The sequence below is a fragment of the Manacus candei genome, unplaced genomic scaffold (genome assembly GCF_025592945.1).
Source record: "Manacus candei isolate 608988 ecotype Guabito, Panama unplaced genomic scaffold, ASM2559294v1 h1tg000108l, whole genome shotgun sequence".
Lineage (NCBI taxonomy): Eukaryota > Metazoa > Chordata > Aves > Passeriformes > Pipridae > Manacus > Manacus candei.
The window spans coordinates 938395-945616 of record NW_026138156.1 but is presented as its reverse complement, the minus strand read 5'-3'; the positions used below and the strand labels follow the sequence as shown (position 1 = coordinate 945616).

The following is a 7222-nucleotide window of genomic DNA, read 5'->3' as shown; positions in this document are numbered from 1 at the left end:
ATAATGTTTTGGCTGAATGTTTAGTGGATCTGCAAGTCGTGGTAAGTCACACCACTTGGACTACATGCAGATCTCTTTCTCATATGATGTGTCTGAATCAGCTCATTGTAATTAATATGTACTTCTTGATCAAGGTAGTCTGCTGATTCCATCAATGTTTGCCTGCTATTTCATTGTTACTATAATGAAAATACTCTGGTCTCTAACTGGTCTCAGATTTATGTAATTTGTTGCTCTGATTCTAAAGAGGAAAAGACAATATTTCTTATTAAATACATTTAAATTTGATTTATGTTGAATCTTGTTGCATTTTGTTTATTTATACCTGTATAGTGGGTCTTTTTATTTCCTCTTTCTGCCATTCCAGTAGACCTTTTTTCCTAACATATAAATATTCCTTTAAAATTAATACAGATTACCAATAAGATGTCAGCACCTTGTCACTTTGTTGTATGACTTTACCCCCTTTCCAGTGAGGAAAAGTATTTCTCAAATTTGTGCCCGTTCCAAACATTGCTCTCTTTAGTCCATTAAAAGAAATAGCTTATACCTTTTTTAATGTGCATTATTTATTTTTTGCCCAGCACTCTAAAATGTGTGCCAGTTCAAAGTGTGTTCTATTTTTTTTGTTTCTTTCCCTGGTAACGAACATTTACTAGAGTATTCTGAACCTGTGGGAATGTGTGAATTGTCACAAGGTAAATTGGCTCCGTTCTCCTGCCAGTGTATTTATACTTTTATTCTAAGAGGAAAAAGCTAGTTCTTCAGTCACAGACCTAGAACAGAAAGTTATGGCATATTGTCCAAACAATTTCACATATTGTTTCTCTCACCCTGAAGCAGGAGCACTTCTGCAAGAAGCACCTCTGGAGGTGTTCTGTGCCCTGCTCTTTCACAGCGTGGGGCAGGTGTGCTTGCACTTCCAGCATATTTCGCTATTTTGTTAAAGCTGATCTCACTGCAAACACGTCTCACAAAGCCAAAGTCTGTGATAATCCAAAATTAATGTATAGCTCTGAACAAGACAGTTAGTGTAAACACAAAATATAGTTAAGCTTGAAGTTTTGTGTGGGGGAGAGTTAAGTTGCTGTAGGAAAATACTGTTGACTAATAATGCTTTATGTCATCTTCTAGAAAGGTCTGGCGTATGCTTTCAGCTTGTCTGGATTGTGAAGTAAAACACCCTGTGCATGTTATAAGGAGTGTGGTTTGTCCTCCCATTGGTCTGGCTGGGAGCACCCAGAATGGTTAAAAGAGGTTCATTTCCTTTTTAAAAACAATAGAGAAAAAAGACCAGTCAGAAGTGTACACTGCATAAAATATCTGCTTCTTTCACTTACCCCCTCCACACTCTGTCTGTGTATATCTGCAACAAATTTCATTTTCCTTTAATCCCTTTAATAACAGGCTGCATTAAAACCAGCCTATGGTTCAATCAAAAGTGTTCCTTCCTCTTTGGTGGTGCTTTGAAATTCTACAGCTATTTTCCCTTGTATAATTTTGTTTTCAAGTAGATCTAATTCCAAAACAAAAGTAAGATGTATCATCAACCTTTACTGGGCTGGTTTCAAAACCAAACCAAGCCATGTATCGTGCAAACTTCCACTGTAACATTGCAAGTCAACCAGGGCGGTAGGCCATAAATTACTCTTCAGTGATAAAAATGACATAAAGAAACAAAGAAATACAAGAAACAATGCTTGGATAACACTTTAGTGACTGGAGAGCCCCACTTACTAACCTAATTTTCAAAGGGACATGCACATACCAGGTGGTATCTCCCAGCTCTAAGATGGAGGATTCAGTTTGTTCTCTAAAGGAGGAAAGAATAAGATAATCCTAAATAAGTGCAAGTATGATATATTTTATATTAGTGAAGAGCTTTCACCTTGGAGAATTCAGTGAAATTTTCTTGGGATTTATGAGGTGATAAAGTTAAATTATACTTACTGTATCTTATTAAGGAAGGCAAACAAGCTGCTCAGCCTGCTATAAACTATTACGTGTGATCTGGCATCTCCAGGAAATTGTGAGTGTTATGGTTTGGGAGTCCTGGATGGTGGGTTTATCTCAGGCCTCTCAGACATGGCATTGAGGACTGAAGGCTTAGGCCAGGCCTGAGAGGCTTGTGACATCTGCAGAGGCTGCTGTTGCTCCATACAGCCTTGCTGCTAAAATGACAGGTCTTGGACTTGAATTTCTCAGTACAGGATCTGTTTCCCAGGAATGTGTTTTCAGGTGTCCGATCTGAAGGTTTTTTTCCCCCCTAGTGTTTTCTGATGATTTCCACACCACTTCCCATTCCCTCAAGTCAAATTGGTGCTGGGTATAGAGAGATTTTCCTGTATTGCTTTTACTTGAGTCTGTTCTTTTAGCAGGAGTTTGTTGGGCATTCGAACTGTAAAAAGTTAAAAACCACTGAACTTAAGTAATTTCCCACATTTTCCATGGGTGTTCCCTGACCAGGGACACACCCTAAATGTTAATACAACTATTTATATTTAGCCATTGTTTTTTCCAATGGTAGAATTGGAATTTTTTTTTTCGTAATATGTATACTTATAGATTGCAAGATGGTAGCTGGGTTTTTTTAAAGTCTTCAGTAAAAATAAATCAAAAATACCTCATCACTACAATTTTAAAAGACAAAAATTTTTCAATTTGTATGTGCCCATTAAATATTGAAAACTATCTACACTAAGAAACAGTTTAGGAATTCATTTAATTTTTCTCCCTCAGAGTTTTGCTAAACTTCTTCCCGACAGAGAGATGCTTTTATGTATTAATTTCTGGGAATAGTTGGCTCTCCAACACCCAGAGAAGATTTCCCTAATCAGAAGATAGACCTAAATACATAGACATTTTTCATCACTAATACATTTCATCACTAATGAATTAATTAGTGCTATTCTCCAGAGGGGGAACATTTTCCAAGTTTTAATGTGGATTTCTTTGAAACCCCACAACTCAATCATAGAATCATTTAGATTAGAAAAGACCTTTAAGATGATCAAGTCCAACCATTAACCCAGCGCTGCCGAGTCTCTTCCTACCCTCAAGCAGATCAACATTCCCTCCTGATTTGGTACCATCTCCAAACTTGCTGAGGGCACACTCAATATCCCTTCATCCAGGTCATCAATAAAGATGTTAAACAGGACTGACCCCAATACTGAGATATTTTTTTGTACTGAAGAGTACATTAATTATATGTTATTGTTATAAAATGGAGTTTAATATAAGATTTTAACAGGTTCAGTTGATTTTACAGGTATCTGACTAAAAAACAGCTGACTGTTATAAAACATGATGAAGATCAGCTTCATGGAATGTATGTTCATTTCCCAGAATTTAGTTTGTTTATGTATCTGGTCCAGTGAACTAAAATCCTGTATCAGACATTTGGAAGAGATGTCAGAAAATGCTAAATTTATTTTTTTTTTTTACTCTTACTCAGTGGTGCAGTTTAGCTGAACACTGCTTTATCACTGAAGAGGCCTGGATAAAGAGTGTTTGCTTTTGCTATTTTTAAAGATAATAAAAAATTGGAAAAAAAAGGTGTAACAGATGGCTTAGCTCCTACAGGCAAGTGAAAACACAAATAATTTGAAATTATATTAAGTTATGGTTAGTGGTTACTCATCAACTGAGGTAGTTTATGTCGGTACAAAAGTAACTAATTTATTTCCCTTAGGAGACAAATTTTCCCAATGCAATCATTATAAAATAAAGTTCCTCTTAGTGAAATAATTCCAACATTAAAATAAATAACAAAACCCCTTTCCAAAGAAAGAGTAATTAGTATTTCAATTTATTTACTAGACCAAGCAGCTACTACAGCTCCTACAAAGTGTTCATTGAGTGCATTTTTAGGATCAGATAATGCATTTCCAAATTATATATACTGACAATATCAACAAAGCTGCTTTATTTGCCCTGTTTTGGCCCTGTGGTATCATTGAAACTACCATTTGTCTACAGCTTGACTCTGTTAATGGAAGATGGTGATCTAATTTTTAGTTATTATAGTTTATCTATAACTCTCAGATGATATCTAAGTGTCTTGCATGATTTATTGAAAATTCACACCTGCAACTTACACTAGAAAAGAATATACTTCTTTAGATTTTTTTTTTTCTGGTTTATTATGTTTTAGTCAGAAGAAAATAGAATTATTTTAATTCTAGCTGCTAAAGCTTACTTTCCCACTTCAGGACTTCAATAAGTTATTCATGTGTTAAGTTGGAAGAGCAAGGCCCCCCGAGGGTTGTACATGAAGGCAAGACAGTAACAAATTCTCTGATGGAGAGACAAAGCTCTGTAGCCAAACTCCACTTTGCAGTGGATCTTTTTTTCTTTTCAGAGCCTTTCTGAGCTGGTGATAGAGGGTCTGCAATGGCAAAGCTGACGTTAAGCAGGATGATGTGAACGGGGCTTTGTGGTGAAACGCTCCATGGCTGTGAACTAAAATGTGGGCTACACATCTGGTCAGGGGCGCGTGTCGCTGACAGAGTATGAACCTTGGTGACTTCTTAAATGACATTAAAATTAATGCTATACTTCATCACTTTGCTTCTGCTGCCCTGCCACATGGTTTTCCATATTTTACAGTGCACACATCATTTGAGTTCTGAAGAAAATTTGCTTAGTCAAAAAGTCAGCTGTATTCAAATTATTCATAAGGGAAATTGCATCTTAGGCAATTAAAATGTGTGCTGGGTAAAAGAAAATGTTTCTTCCTGAAAGGAAAGAGCGGATGCTTCATCTGTGAGAAGTCTTATTACAAATTCTTTTCTGTTACTAAGCACCTAATATTAAAAAGAAATTTGTTCTAATCAGAGATGAACCATACAAGGATATCAGTTTAGATTGATGCGTTTGTTTTTTTTTCACTCATGATATATAACTATTCCATATCTAATCCCCTCCTCCTCCCAGAATTGCTGCTACTTTTATAAAGGATTGTACATTAGTTTTATTTTCATTGAATTTTATATGCTAACTGTGATCTGTTCTGCACAAATTAATGTTCCTTTGAGCTGCAGTTATATGGATGATGGGAGAGCAAGAGTGATGTGATTGGGTTTGGACAATTTACTAGGAAGGAAATGAGTTTGGCCATGTTTAAAGTTAGTCTGAGAGATTAAGGTAGTACACTATGTATCTTTTGCCCCCTTAGAATATAAATCACCCCACTTGATCCATTAAAAAATTGGATACTGCTAGATTCATGTCTAGTCACTGATCTGCAATTTATGACCATTACAGCGAAATTGTATTATTTGTGTTGTCTTTTCTTTATAAATGGTCAACACTTGTAAGCATTTTCTTCAAGGTCTTTTACTGAAGTTTGCAAATCTGCGTTGTAAAAGTGGATAAACTGAAAATATCCCTCTCCATCCATAATCTGTGTCTGAAGGGGTTAAAATCTGTCTTCATTACTGTCAATTCTCTAATCAATGCCACATATTTTAGAATTTCCTAAATTTCTGGGTCCTAAGTATTTATCAGCTGTGTGCAAGCTTATGGTTACAGAAGTGCTAAGAACAAAAGAGATATTGTGTGTGTGTCTCTCCCTGTGTTTATTTTTTGCATAGAAACTAGCAGGGACTGGCTTGTGGCATCTCTGGCTGTCCAGGTGAAGGGGTAGAGATGGGGTGATAGAAAGCTGATCCTTCTTTCAGAGGGTTGTGCTTGGGGCATGGGGATACCTGCAAGCTGTGTGGACACTATTTGAGTTTCACTTACTCAAACCATTCTCCCTTGGAGAGGCAGGAGAAAACCTACTTCACCTTTTACATACAGTCATTGGGTGAAAGAAATTGTGTTGGTTTTTTTTTTTTTGTCTACTTGAAGCCTAGCTGCTGGTGTTGTTTTCACCTTTTTAACCTTTTCAGTCTGTCTCTGCAGCCGAGTAATGGAATACTGAAGGCCAGATCATACCATTGATTTCCAAGCAGAGTCCTATTGGATTCTGAGGGGAGTTCTGTTTTAAAAATCAATGGCATAATATGATTTAAAGTAATAAAAAGAGAGCAAAGGGACATGGAATTTAGTTCATTTGTGACCCATGATATTGAAAAACACATTAGTTGCACCACGCAGAGCATGTACTGGGGAGTGCTGCCTTGTTCTCAGGCAGAATGCCTGAATTTTAACACAGCTTATTTACTTAATCAGAGAAGATCTACATCTGAGGAATGGAGTTCATGACCTACCTTGTAGTTACAGTTTACCCAAGTTTATAAATTAACTCTATAAATTATAGGCATTTTTCACTGCAATGCGGTATTTTATTTTGTTATTAAAAGTTAAGATTTTCTAATTTAAGATTATCTAATAATTGCATTTTTTCATACAGCTGTATCAAAAGAATATACCCACAATCATGAATCTTAAAATAATTGCTCTTAGCGATAATGTGTTTCTGTGCTTGGAAGCATTACTCTAATCTTCTCTAGTGTCAATCTGAAGTACATAATCAAATTGAAACCACAGAAGCAAAGTCAGAGCTATTGTGCATTTTAAGAAGCTTTTATGAATCTGATGTTGTAAGCATGGTTTTATTAATTTTATAATTTCTTTGGAGAGCTTTATTGTTCCTGAATGACATAACTATAGCAACAACAAAATGTTGAAAGAGATACCTCTCTCCTATTTATATTCCTCAAAATTTAAGGCCTCCATTTAGCTCTGACTTTGTGATCTTCCAGCTTCATAAATCAAACACCCTTCCAGTAAATTTTTTTTAAAATAAATTCCATTCTTTGCTTTTAATTCTTAATGTTTTTCCTCTTTCATATCAATTCCTGAGCCTACTCACTCCTACTTTGAAGAATCATAAGAAGGAATCTGTTTTTGAATCTGGAGCTCTGTAACTTCTTTGTTACAGATCATCTGATGAAAGACTTTGGTATCCATGATTAGTGGAAAATGAGCACAGTTAAATATTATATGTGAGCTAAACAGTTATAAAGAGGAATATAAATGGGATGTTTTAATATCTTTTTTGAGTAATCTTTTGGCTGTTATTGTATTATGTTATTCTGTGCTATCAAGACATGCACATCTATTATATAAGTAAGCATTTTAAATAAGTACCACATGCAACCACTGAGTGATTATTAAAATGTTTGTAACCTACTTTGTACATGCAGCCGGCTTTCCAACAAGATAGGAGTTAATTAGGCTTGTGGGGGTAAATGCAAAAATAAAACAAAAT

General features: G+C 35.6%; 1 long non-coding RNA gene across 2 annotated transcripts in view; it reads right to left on the bottom strand.

Moving 5' to 3' along the window:
* Nucleotides 1-7222, bottom strand: part of LOC127461556 (uncharacterized) — a 1009386-nt gene that overhangs the window by 308082 nt on the left and 694082 nt on the right. The gene's annotated exons all lie outside the window — the stretch shown is intronic.